This window comes from Cloeon dipterum, chromosome 4 (genome assembly GCF_949628265.1).
Source record: "Cloeon dipterum chromosome 4, ieCloDipt1.1, whole genome shotgun sequence".
NCBI classification, from domain to species: domain Eukaryota; kingdom Metazoa; phylum Arthropoda; class Insecta; order Ephemeroptera; family Baetidae; genus Cloeon; species Cloeon dipterum.
Window position 1 is genome coordinate 10,763,270 of NC_088789.1, and position 12,502 is coordinate 10,775,771.

Genomic DNA, 12,502 nt, shown 5'->3' on the forward strand with positions numbered 1-12,502 from the left:
AACGTATAACTATAATTTCAATCAATAAATTGTTTTCATTAATTTTAAAAGTAAATATTGATTATGCGTTTATTAAACTTTTTAAAATGTAATATCAATTCTTTAATGCGGTTTTAGCTAATAATATAATAATGTATTGTTTAAGTACAACAATACGATTTAAGATTACGTACAGCTATCGAAAAATTTTAAAACTTCAAAAATATAGCACAAATTTGTAAATTTTGGATTTTGTGCAAATAAGAAACCAGTAACGGACATTTTCCAGAAAAAAAATTCCTGCTTGGTCCAGGAAGCAATGAGGGTATTTATTTTGCTCTCAAGGGGCGACAATCAGCATGCATTGAGCACCACCGCGGAGGTTGCTTATCTGGCTGTACGAGAAGATACCTCACCTGCAGATCAATCCCTACCATCGGGGCCTGGTTTAGGTCCACGTGGTCACCTGAGAGGCCGCGAGCAGGAAGGGAGAAGCGAGAGGCTGCGGCCGTATGTTCGCGCTCAGTGCCATGCCAGCCGTCGTTCTCGCCCGCCGTGCTTTTTCTCTGTTTTTCCTGCACCACGCTGCTTGATTTTTTGCGCTAAGCATTTTGGAACGCTCTTTCTTGACGACCGCCGTGTGACAGTGAGTGTCGTTTCTCTTCGTCAGCTGCAAGTTGGAGATCATCCTTGTCTGAAGACGCGGCGACGGTCCAAACCTGTCAGTGATAACAGGTGGGCGTGGCTTCAGTTTGCTGGACAAACGTGAACGGCATTCGTTCAACTTTAGTGTTTGCTGAATTTCACACCCCTGCAACAACTTACCCTGCTGTGGCTGTGTCAGTTTAAATTTTGTCCTCTGGTGAGTAAATTTTTATTGAAATCATTTCAGGCTGAGAGTATTTGTCCACATTGGGATTTTTAGATTTTAATTTAACAGCCGCTAACTTTTTTATGTGCAAAGTTTTAACCCTGCTATAAAAACATCCCCATTTAAAATTAATTAAAACAATTTATTTAAATTTAATTTAACTAAAATGGTAAATTAAATAAAAGGTAAATAGAACGATAAAAAATGCAATAGCGAAACCTTACAAGAACAATCTCTGCTTTAAATTACAATAACAAGCGTTTCTAATCACTTTAAAATTGCAATGATTACTTTTTACACAAGAATATAAATTCGGTTACGGAAAAGTCCTTGTTCCACAGTCATGCTGTTCCCCGAAATAAAAGGCTCGTTGGCCGAAAACAATGCGCACTCGCGACCGGGTCCCCCGTTAGAACACTTACCAGTAGGAAACTTTACGGCACCCCCAGTTTTCCATTGCTGTTCTGCAAAGAAGGAAGCAACCAGCATTAACCAACTAGCCAAACATATAATTTTGTCACTGTTAGAATTTCAAGGGGGTCGTTTTGCGCATTCTTTTATTGCTTTGTCGCAAGTTAATCAGAAAAAAACTCAAATAAAACAGAAAATGGAATCCCATTGCTTACATTGTGTTCTTTCTAATATCGGTCAGGATATGGGTAATAATTTTTTGGGTTACAATAGGGAACACTCACAATGAGTGTTTTGGTTATCTCCCCTTGCGGTATGTCTCGGTATCCTTAGACAGAATTGCTAAAAAATCTTTGAATATCTATTTCACAGCGCGACAAGGAAGAGACACTAAAATATAAAAACATTACTAGATAATCACACATATAAAACATGTATTTTCATATAGCTTTCTTAGGTTACTCACTCAACTGCTAGACGTTTTTCGATATATGGTCAAAATTTAACTGTTTTGCTTTAAAAAATAGTAGATTTATTAATTTTATTCTAAATTTCTAACTGCCGACATTAGAGTAAAAATACAAAAAAATGTCGTGAAAATATTTTAATGATATATATGCATACCAATTTAAGTTGGTTACGTGCTGATATATTTACAAGAAGCAGTTAGTAAAATAGATTATTAATCAGTTGTTTTTATTTATATTTAAACGCTTCATGCTAATCCAAAATCGCGTGACTATGAAAGCCAAAGGAAAAATATGGTCCGAAAATAATTACATTTCAACTGTCACGTCAACAGAAGTAATAGCTTGAGAAATCTTGCGAATCTCTTAAAGAATGATAAAAAGCAGTAAATGCGAAGATGTAACAGTTGACTTAACACCGAAAATGCGCCTATTTGATCAGCTGATTGAGCACACATCCGTGTTTGAGCAAAAGGGCCAATTGGCGGAGTGCGATTCGAAAGGATTTAATGCATAATGGCGCAGGCATTGATGGTCTCTGAAATGATGTCGGTTTAATTGCTCGCTCAGGTTCGTTTATTGTGCCTTCGTGCGTCCAGCTGGTTGATTTCGGCGAGAGAAAATTAACGCTGGTCCGCTTTTTGCATGATCAAGTGCACACGAAGAATGTTAGTTTGTTCAAAGAGGGTCAATTTTTCATACGAAGCGGTGCCAAGCGAGCGTGAGTTTCGTGTCTTCGTCGGCAGACTAATAATATATTGGACCGATTGGCTCCTAAGTTGAAAAAGAGTAGAGATACCTTCTGACTACCGTTTCACCAACCCGGTTACTTTTCGGGATTCTTTTTCCTTTACCATTCAATATCACTACTGGTCATAAACTCACGGTTCATATTATGCTACTATACTTTGATATGAAACAATGTATTTGTATAGCAATGCGCTATCACAAGAGAGGGAAAGATAGGAAAGATATTTTACAAAAATAAAAATAAATCAGTCATTTTACACAATTTACGTGTTTGCCAAATTTGCTATTGCCTTCATTACAAGTGATTGTAACAGCGCAGCAAAAGATATAGCTTTACACCATCGCACTTAATCCATAAGTGCATTAACATTCGCTTTCAATATAAAATTCAAAATGGATAGTATGAGATTAAATTTGTTAACTAAATTAATGAAAGAATTGTTGTACATGAGTGATTGCTATAGTGGATATATTTTAGTGATCTTGATCTATTTTAGCTTCTATAACATGTAATAAAAATCACATATAACAGAAACATTGCAACTGTATTTTTAACACTTCCTTTCCATTCGTATTTGACGTTTTAGCTTTTTCTTATCTCCAAATAGAGAAATGACGTAAATAGTTTCTAAATTAATGATTCTTTATCTGATAATGAAAAGCCAACTAAGGTATCATTTTAATCTGCGTCAGCTAAAATCGGGGCTGTACATATATATAAAAGTGAATTTTTAGTCATTCAATTTTAGAATTCTAGGCTCCATTGAGCATTTGAGTAAATAAAAATTTAGATTAAACAAAGAAGCACACAAAATATATAATACTAAGAAGAGGTCTTCCAAAAAAGTGAAAAAGTGAAGGGAACAAAAAGCACTAAGTTTTTCCTCTGACGCCGTGAATATTGCAACACGCCGAAAGTGCTAATTACCCGAAACACTCCTAAAATGCGCGGACACAATGGCATCATACTGTGTGCTGTGTGCGCGTTCATGTGTATTTAGCCCATTGTCTGAAATGGCAAACAATCATGACCAAAAAAGAAAAGTGGCTGCTGCGCGACGCTTCAGCTTCTCTGCGGCACACAAACAACACCGCGGCTGCAAATTAAGCACACAATGAATAATGAGCGGGCAGCGAGGAATTTCTGCATGCTTGGATCAAAAGTGCGTTCATGTCGGCCAATTAGTACGAAAAAATGCTGGTATTGAACGGCGTGTTTGTTAATTCTCTCGCCAAGCTGCGTGCATCTCCAGTTCTCCAGTCAGCTGCACGGAACGGCAGGCAAACTGCCGTGTGTGGCTTTTAATTTTTATTGCGGACACTTATTTTACAATTATACTGGAGAGCAATCGCACTTTTGCCGAAACTCGTTTTACAACACTTGCCCCTATTGAGTTATTATATTCGCATCGAAAAGTCACGACGGCCGCCGATTCCGATTATCCCTCGAATTTGAGGAAATCGCGCCTTTAATCTGCTCGGACGTTTCTAGGTCGGCTTTTGGCCGGCGCCGCGTGCTTATTCAGTGTGCTCTTCATTGGCGGCGAGCCCGTTGTAAGCTGTTTTCTGGCCACATTCAAACTCTAGCTGGAGGATGCGTGCGGCGAAACATGTTTTTGGCCAATTAATTCTGCGCGCCGCTGCGTATGACCATATAAATTGGCAACTTTGCCACTCAGCCATTGTTGCTCGGCAGAAAAGCGTACGTACACTCACCTTAGATTCAAATGAAAAGGTTTGACGTGCTTTTTCCTTTTGCGGCACTCGCAACTCAACAGGCCCAGGCATTTAAGGAAATTTAATTAAGATAATAATTGCGATTAAGAAGAAGACCGCTGCTTTGAATTCAATTGCGGAGGTGAATTCAATTTGTTGGAATTAGGGTTTTTTACTGGAAGATAATAAAAACTCAAAAGTCCGCAGTCTGCCGAGATGAGGGCCTTTTAATTACACTCCATATTTTTTGTGCCGCACAGCTCTCTCTAGTGAACATGAACGTTATGCAAACCATTCAGCACAATAATAATAAAAACCGCTATTTGGAAAGCAATTTATTATTTTAAACTCAATTGGCCAATAATTACTAAAGTCGGTGATGCTACGCTACACCTGGCATATTCGAATATTTTTAATTTGAAAATCATTGCCAGATTGAGCAGTCACGATTTTTCCCGCAAAACAACCAAAATTCGCGTGAAGAGAAAGAGAAGGAACGGGCGCTCCGTTTTTATTATTTATAGCATTAGCGCGCAAGATATTTATTGTTAAGTGCAATAAAATCATCTGAGAGAAAGAGAAAAAAGAATCGCAACTCGTGCATCGTGCATCCCGCGCTCGCAACAAAGCAATTCAAGCATGGCAAAATGGATAATTTGCGCCTCTTTTATTACGTGATCTCATAAAATGGTATCAGAAAAATCTCCCTCTGGCGCACGCGGTGTAGTTTCGCAATAATTAAACTAACCGTGGTGATGCGAAAATTTGATTGTAAATTTTAGTTTGAGTAAAGAGATTCCTTCCGAATGACGCGGTTGCTACTGCTGAAAATTTGCTGGTAATTAAAACTCTTAACCTTCTCTCATTAACCTGCTATAAAGAGGGTATTTGGGTAAAAGCATTGCTTGCAGTTTAATTAGCAGCTTCCTCGATCGTCGCGCAAAAAGTCGCTTTTCGGTCCATAAATTAAAATTAGCCGCCCGCTTTCCTTTCGCAAACAGCTTCTTTTTGCGGCACTTTCCTTGATGCATAATGGATGGGTTGCGCGAGAGCGACAAAAAAGAAGTTGACTCGCGTCGAGTTTGCATCTTCCAAGCCAGTTTACAAAGTAGTCTAACCCGCTGCCGTCGTGGCTGTTGGTGTCAAAATCGACACCGTTCTGCGAGAGACAAACACACAGTTGCGATTGTGCTCGTAAAATTTATAATCTTGGGAACTCCTTCAATGTTGGCTCCAAAAATTAATTTTAGTGGTGATCTCCTGGCTGAGGAATTTTAATGCCAAATAAAACCTGACAGGCTTTTTGAGGATCAAACCTGTTCTTTTCGAGGTCTTTGGTTTGCTTCAATTATTTTATTTCAAGTGATACTGAAAACTCTAAAATATTTATGCTATATGATTTTCCTCATTTGATCTTTTTTTAAATTTTAGGACAAGAGTTTAGTAGGAGCAATTCAGTTGATTGATTTTTAGTAATAAATTAGAATTGAGAATTCCAATTTAAGAGACAAATTAATAGTTTTCATATGGCAGGATGAATAAGCGGATAGAGCTTAACAGACGCATGAATGATTTTATTCTGTCTAAATTTCCAAAGTATGATTTTCTGCTTCATTAAGTTTTGCTGATCAATTAAATAAAGTGCAGATTAATTTAATTCATAAACAAAGCAACCAATGCGTGAAATGTCAATCACAATCCTCCATCAGCGTGTTGCATAAATGATCGCCGCCGCATATTTTACTTCTATGCTAGAAAAAAATGACGTCAAATTGGCTATTTTCTAGTTCAGAGCGCAGACCAAGGGGAAAAATTTCACATTCGTTATAACTCGCGCACAATTTTCCACGTGATATCTCGTGTGTGTAATTGCAATTGCACTTGTTAGTTGCCACGAGTGCGCGGTGGCAGTGCGCGAGGTATTATTTTATGTAGGAAAATAAATAAGAATTTCTCTTTTTGCTGCCTGACCTTTGATAGACGGACGCGGCCGGATAGGCAGTCGATGCCATAAAAAATTACTCGCACCAGAGCAACAATTAGCAGCTTGCCATAATTACTCGCGCCGCAATAGCTGTATTAAGAGATGTGCGAGCTGCGCGAAGGATTTTTCTTTTAACCAACTCTAGCGGCGTTGCTTATTTTCTTTCTTTTCTTGTCTATTGCTGCATACTTTGTGTCATTGCTCTCGTTGCCGCGGAGCTGTATGCTATAGCTGGCTTCCTGTCATTTCTAAGCCATTCGCGAGACGTGACGGCCACTGTCATAGGGAATCAGAGGCTGTTCGGTTCTTATATACGTATACAAGTGTGAATGTCCTAGAGCATTTTATACATAAATGAAAATCATTACAATATTCCAGAACAATTAAAGTTATTTTAATCGTAACAGATACCGACACGTCTCTGGCAACTCGTCATTAATATATAATATTTATAAAATGCGGCTAATTGATCCTAGGGAAGAATAAACTATCGTTGAATTAATGGGATGGAGTAAGACACTATCAAAAAACTATTTGCACACGTGACGATTCAAAAAGATGAAAAATATATTATTAAACGATGAATTGCTAAAATCACAGGAACAACTCTTTAAATTTCAATTTGTACATAACAGTCGTTTTAAAATTCAGAGCTTCTTCTCACATTGCCATTTAAAAATTGAGGTGTGGTCTTTAAGCAATCAAATACTCTGCTGATCAATTTGCTTTTTGCCAATCAACCAGCTCTCAAATTGAATCAGTTGAGGTCATTGAAGGTACGCATATTTCTCCTGCAAGATTCGCGAAAAAAACTTTCATGAGTAAGCAATAATTTTGCTTTGGGCTTGATTAGCCTCGCTAAAATGAGTTTCAACGCGTACCTAAATCTGTCAACAATTGGGAGTCGTTTGGCGTTTAAATTAAAATTAAATTCAGATTTCTCCGCGAAAGTCACATAAATTGTGATGTTAACTGGTCGAGCGCACAAAAACTGGACCTTTATAGGATCGAAGCAGGTGATCCCGGCAGGTCAAATAATCGGCACACACGCACTGGCCCGGTCACTAAATTGAAATGTTGACAGCTTTTCGAAAAACGGCATTTTCCCAGGCACCAAGAGAAACAACGCTACGCGCTGAGCCAGTCTAATTTATAGCCGCAGATAAGGTTGGAACACAAGGGAAATGCCAAAATATTTGGTCAATGAAGAAAGAAAGAACTTTGTTCCCGCACTCCATCAGCAGTGAGAATAATAGAAAAAGAGAATAAAAGATGGTATCGCCGGCTTGGTGGCCAACACGCTATTTGTTATAATATATTTAAAAAGTTGTTTTTTCCTGAGAGAGCACACACACTGATTGCAATAAGAGGCTGACGACAACATCACCATTTTATTTAATGTTATATTGCCTGCTCAGGTTTCATGTCCGCCGAATACAAACCCATTGATCTCTTTCAACCTTTCTCTGCTGTTGTCTTCGGAGTCATCAGATACACGCCAGCTTAAAGGGATTTATTTTCCTTAGTCAACGCACCCAAGGGCCAAGTATTTTAACGGATTAGTACAGATTTTAGCTCATACGGACAAACGAATAATTGACTGCCCTCAATGCAAATGTGGGACATTAATCAAAGTGACGCGAAAAGACTGAAAGATTTTGATTCACAGCCCATGATATAAAGATCAGGAGCGATTCTTCTTTTACACGCGAAATGTCATCTTGGGCTTTCTTCTCAGAGATTATAGTACACTTTCCTGTGCTTATTCTCTCCTACTTCACGTCCCCCGAGAGACAAAAAGTTATGTTACAATCAGCACTTTTGTCCGGCTGCAATAATAAATTTTATTTGCGGCGCGCTGAGTGAATTATTGCGTTCAGTGGAATAAACGATATTCGCGTGTCCTATCACATTCCCTGGATGCCTGACTTACACCGCACTCTGATAATCGTACGTGACCGGAATCGCCGATTCCTGAGTGAGTATTTATGTTCTGGAGGTGGCCACTCGCGGGAGAGCTTTTCTCAATAATCCAGTTTTCAACCAGCTATGTGTGCGCTGGCTGCGATCGCAAATAGACAATTTGACCGCGTCCAAAAGAGGTCTTCATAAAAAAGTAATCGTAACCATCATAACAATATTTAATATTTCGAAATTTTTATAATTGAGCTAACTTTTTTATTAAATTATTCATTTCTGATATATAGTAACACAAGCAGGTCTGTCTATAAGCTTTAGAGAGCTGTGATTAAGAGTAGCATCTAGGATTTCGACCTCTTTGGTGACAGTTCATTCATTTTAATCTCCTCTTGAAAGCTGGAACTCCAGTGAAATCAATTTAAATTAATGTCCACTGTGAAACTGACTCCATAGGCCGAGTGTTGATAAATTTTCGCCGAAGTTGAGGAAGCAGAATTTGTGCCGTAAGCGTCAGTGTCAAGTCGGATCCAATTAGTGACTTTTTCTTTTGTTTTTGTAGAAAGCGATGCTGGCCGGCAGATAAGCGCGCGGCGGTCTAAAAAGTAAAATGCTCATCTCACACACTCTTTTCCTGCTGCAGCATCAGAGGCGGCCTGCACACACACACCGCTCATATAATTATTTACCGAGCTGAATTAAGCATTATTAACTTTACGACAAAAGCGAGCCATCCAGAGTGCATGCCAATTTTGGTTTTTTATTGGGTTGCTGCCGGTAATTGTCGGCTCACATGCCTTTGTCGCCGCAAAGAAAGAAGAATTTTTGGTGAATATCACTTCTTTCTGGCGTCCAGCGAGCGGCTCGAGGAATTTATTGCCGCTTACGGAGATGCTGCGAGAAAGAAAACTGCGTTTTTGGGTAAAAACACGACGCCTGCTTATTAATAAAGCGCCTCTCCAAACAACAATTCAATTCCCGACAAGGCGAAATTAAAAACAAATTTATGCATGATTTTGTTGTCAAAATGGAATATGAAATTACAAACGCGCGCGGCGGCTGCGGCATTCCGTTATGGCATTCCCGAGGTGGTGCAGCCCAGCAGTCAAACCGACCATCTCGCGCATGATGGGCGAATCGCGCAGAACAGCGGGAGCATCTTTCATTCTCCGCGGGCCTGGGCGCACATATAAACACTCTCCTAAGTGAATACATAAACGATGAAGTAAGAAGTGACCGCTAAGAGAGCGTGGAGAAAAAAAATAATCGAAAAAAGATGGGAGCCAGCCGCGGCCAGTGTCTGCGCGCGAGGCGTGTTATTTTCGAGTGGTAAAAAACTCACTTGATTTAGCGAGATAGGTCAACGCTTCTAACCTCACAACCGCATAATAATGTAAAGGCTATTATTTGCCTCGCGTGGATTAAAAGACACAGAAATAATAGCACTATAGTTTGTGGAAAAAAGCGAGTTTCGCTCCAAACGAACAGCTCTCCGATAATTTGGTCAGTCTGCTGCGTCTGAATGTATGAATTGGGAATTGGAACGTCATTTCTCCGCATGCCAGAAGGAAACGGTTAAATTATAAGGTTGCAGTAATTTTAAGCAGCAGTTTTTCCATGGGCTTTCTTATGTGATTGAACTCCAAAGTGAAAACGCTGGATTCCTGATCAAATTATATTGCTATAATACTGTTGTTCCAGGTATTTTAAAATTTTGCTCATGCAAAAATTGAAATTGCAAATTGGCAGTAAGTTTCACTAACAACGCAAAAATTAATTAAATTGATAGTGCAAGAAAAAGGATGGTACGTTTCACCCCAGTGGAGATTATCGTAAAAATTAAATTCGAGAACTGTACCTGATCGCTACCCCCAGGCAGCCAAAAGTTTCAGGAAAGTTTTTGACTATGGCTTTCGAATTAAATTCCTGTGATTTATAATGTTCGTCTCTACTGGAATGGATGGTATTCAGGCTATTAAAATTCGGAATTTCGTCAGCAAAAGCGTGTGAAAACTGTATAAAAAACAATTTCTGGCGAGGACCATTAAATTCTCTGACTATAAAAGGGCCAATTTGGCCGACTTAGGTGTACAAAATGCTATCAGCATCTAGGAATTATTTATGTTTCTATTTACATCTGTTTGGAGGCTCGCGTTTTAATGTGTGTCCCCGTGGACAGGGGACAAGAGCCATCTATCACGCCATTCCTCGCGCCGCCTGCGACTAAACACAAAGAGCGCAAGAAAAATTTAATTTAATATTTATTTATTCAGAGTGAGCCAAAGAGAAAGAGAGAGATGCGTCGCTCTCGGTCGGCATACGCGCGCACAGCGCTGCTTCTCACGCAACTCCCCAACCAACACTTGTTGCTTTCATTGTTATGCAAGGTCTTCTAAAGGCCACTTTGGCCATTGGCCTTTATCTCTCCAGCTCGCTTCTTCTCTTCTTCTCCACTCACTCACACAATTTCAATCTCTCAAGCGCACTGGACATGAAGCGAGCCAGCCAGCGAGAGAAAAAGATACCGGTTTTGTTTCTCTCTTTTTTATAATGCTTTTTCTCCTTCTCACTCGTGGCACTCGCTAGCTGCACACAAATACAGCCTACCTGTTAGTGTGCTGCTTTTTTCCTCGCGTCCGACTGCCCTTTTCGCTCTGCAGCCTAGAAAAACAACAGCTTTAGGCCGACTGTAGGATGCGTTTGATTTGATTGATAGCCACCGCGACCACTCCGATGTATATACACGGTTTGAGTAAAGTCAGTAAATTGGCCGTAAATGTGTTGGTACTCGCGGACCATATTAAATTGATCGGCTATCTGGCGCAGGAAATCCTCAGGCGTGAATTTCAATTGCTCCGGGATTATTTTTACGACTCTAATCAAAAGCTCATCTCCTTTCGCAACGCACACCGCAGTAATTGCCGAGAGTGAATTTTGCCTTTGATTGCACGCTAAAATGCTCGTTAAACGTATGAAACCCTTTGCCACAGCAGGACTGGAGAAACGTCTCAAAATTGGCCTGTCAAATAAATAAATTTAAACAGTAGCCCGCCAATTTAGATGCAAAGCAATATGGTGGCCGTGACGTTCTCTTCTTGAAATTTGCATTTTATTATTATGAAACCCGTCGGCCGACTAAGCAAAATTCCGCGACACCTCTCACGCCGAAAGCCGCATGCATCAAAATTTATACGCAATATGCCAGAGCCTGAATTAGAGCTGAATGAGAATGGACCCGATTTGATGCATCAATTAACCGAGATAAGCCGATATTTACGACACAATAATATTTTTCCAGCCAGCCGGAACGCCCTGATCTGCATTAAATCTGTAACTTTATAGTGGAAATAACAACTGTAAAATATTGAGCAATAAACAGTGCCCGGCTTCATTTGTGCGCTTCCCACCGCGGCACACGGACACACAATCCTAGCAGTCGGGCTTCCTCGCTTTTGTGTATAACCAAAACTGGTCCGTTTAAGTGAGTGAGACGATAATGTTAATAATAATAAAAGACGCAGGAGCCAAGCTGTGCGATCCGAACAGTAGGCTGTTGCCCCGGGGCAAGGGTATCACACGTGGGCGTGGTTGTCTAGAAAGAGAGCGACGCGCACGGTCTCTCTTGGAGCAGCAGCAGCAGCATCTCATTGTTGGTCCGCTCCGAGCTGCCCAATTATTCCGCTGCAAATCATGATTTGTGTTGCAGACGTGTTTGCACTTATTTGTTCCCGACGAGACGGTTCGCTAAAAGGCAGACAAGCGTCTGGTCGAATTTCCGCAGGTATGTGATCACGTTGCCACACCATACGGGCAGATAATTTGGCCTCCTAAATGTTCTGTTAGCTGCCTACATTGAAGTATTACCCTTGATACATGATTTATTTTTATTTCCATCAAATAATGGTTTATTTTTATTTTTGCGAAATTCTTGAGCGACAACAAGTATTCCAACTCAATCACCGCAACTATTTTGCAAAATGCGTCGAAACTTTATTCATTTGAAATGTATGAGCTTATAAAGTAGCAGGAAATTGTATAATCTTTATCCTTTGAATAAAATATTCAACACTCCGTTTTTAGCCAATCAAATTTAAAATTTTCAATCTTAACTCAGTTTCATTGAGTACATTTCATTAATACGGCGTTCTCACTGATTTCCTGGTAGTCATAGAATTATTAGAGACTGATCTTCTCTTGTTTTGCCACACATACATTTGCTGATAAATTTACGACGGTCTCGCAGTGACTTTTCTGACGCGACCGGATCGTTTTTACATATAAATTGGTCCAGCCGAGCATAATGATCAAAGAGGTGTCGACATTGCTGTTTGTGGACCTTGTTGACGCAGAAACTGGTGAAACAGTGTAAGACACGGTAAATTTTTTTGCCCTCTGCGAGTGTGTGAA

The 12,502-nt window shown here is 39.8% G+C and overlaps 1 protein-coding gene across 3 annotated transcripts in view; it reads left to right on the forward strand.

The window, feature by feature from the left end:
• Positions 1–496: 496 nt before the first annotated feature.
• The window catches only part of LOC135944397 (transcription factor SOX-5-like), a 169,544-nt gene continuing 157,538 nt past the window's right edge, over positions 497–12,502 (forward strand). For all 3 annotated transcript variants that reach the window (XM_065491293.1, XM_065491299.1, XM_065491294.1), the window contains exon 1: positions 497–841. The gene's annotated coding sequence lies outside the window, so the exon portion shown is untranslated. The remainder of the gene's footprint in view (positions 842–12,502) is intronic.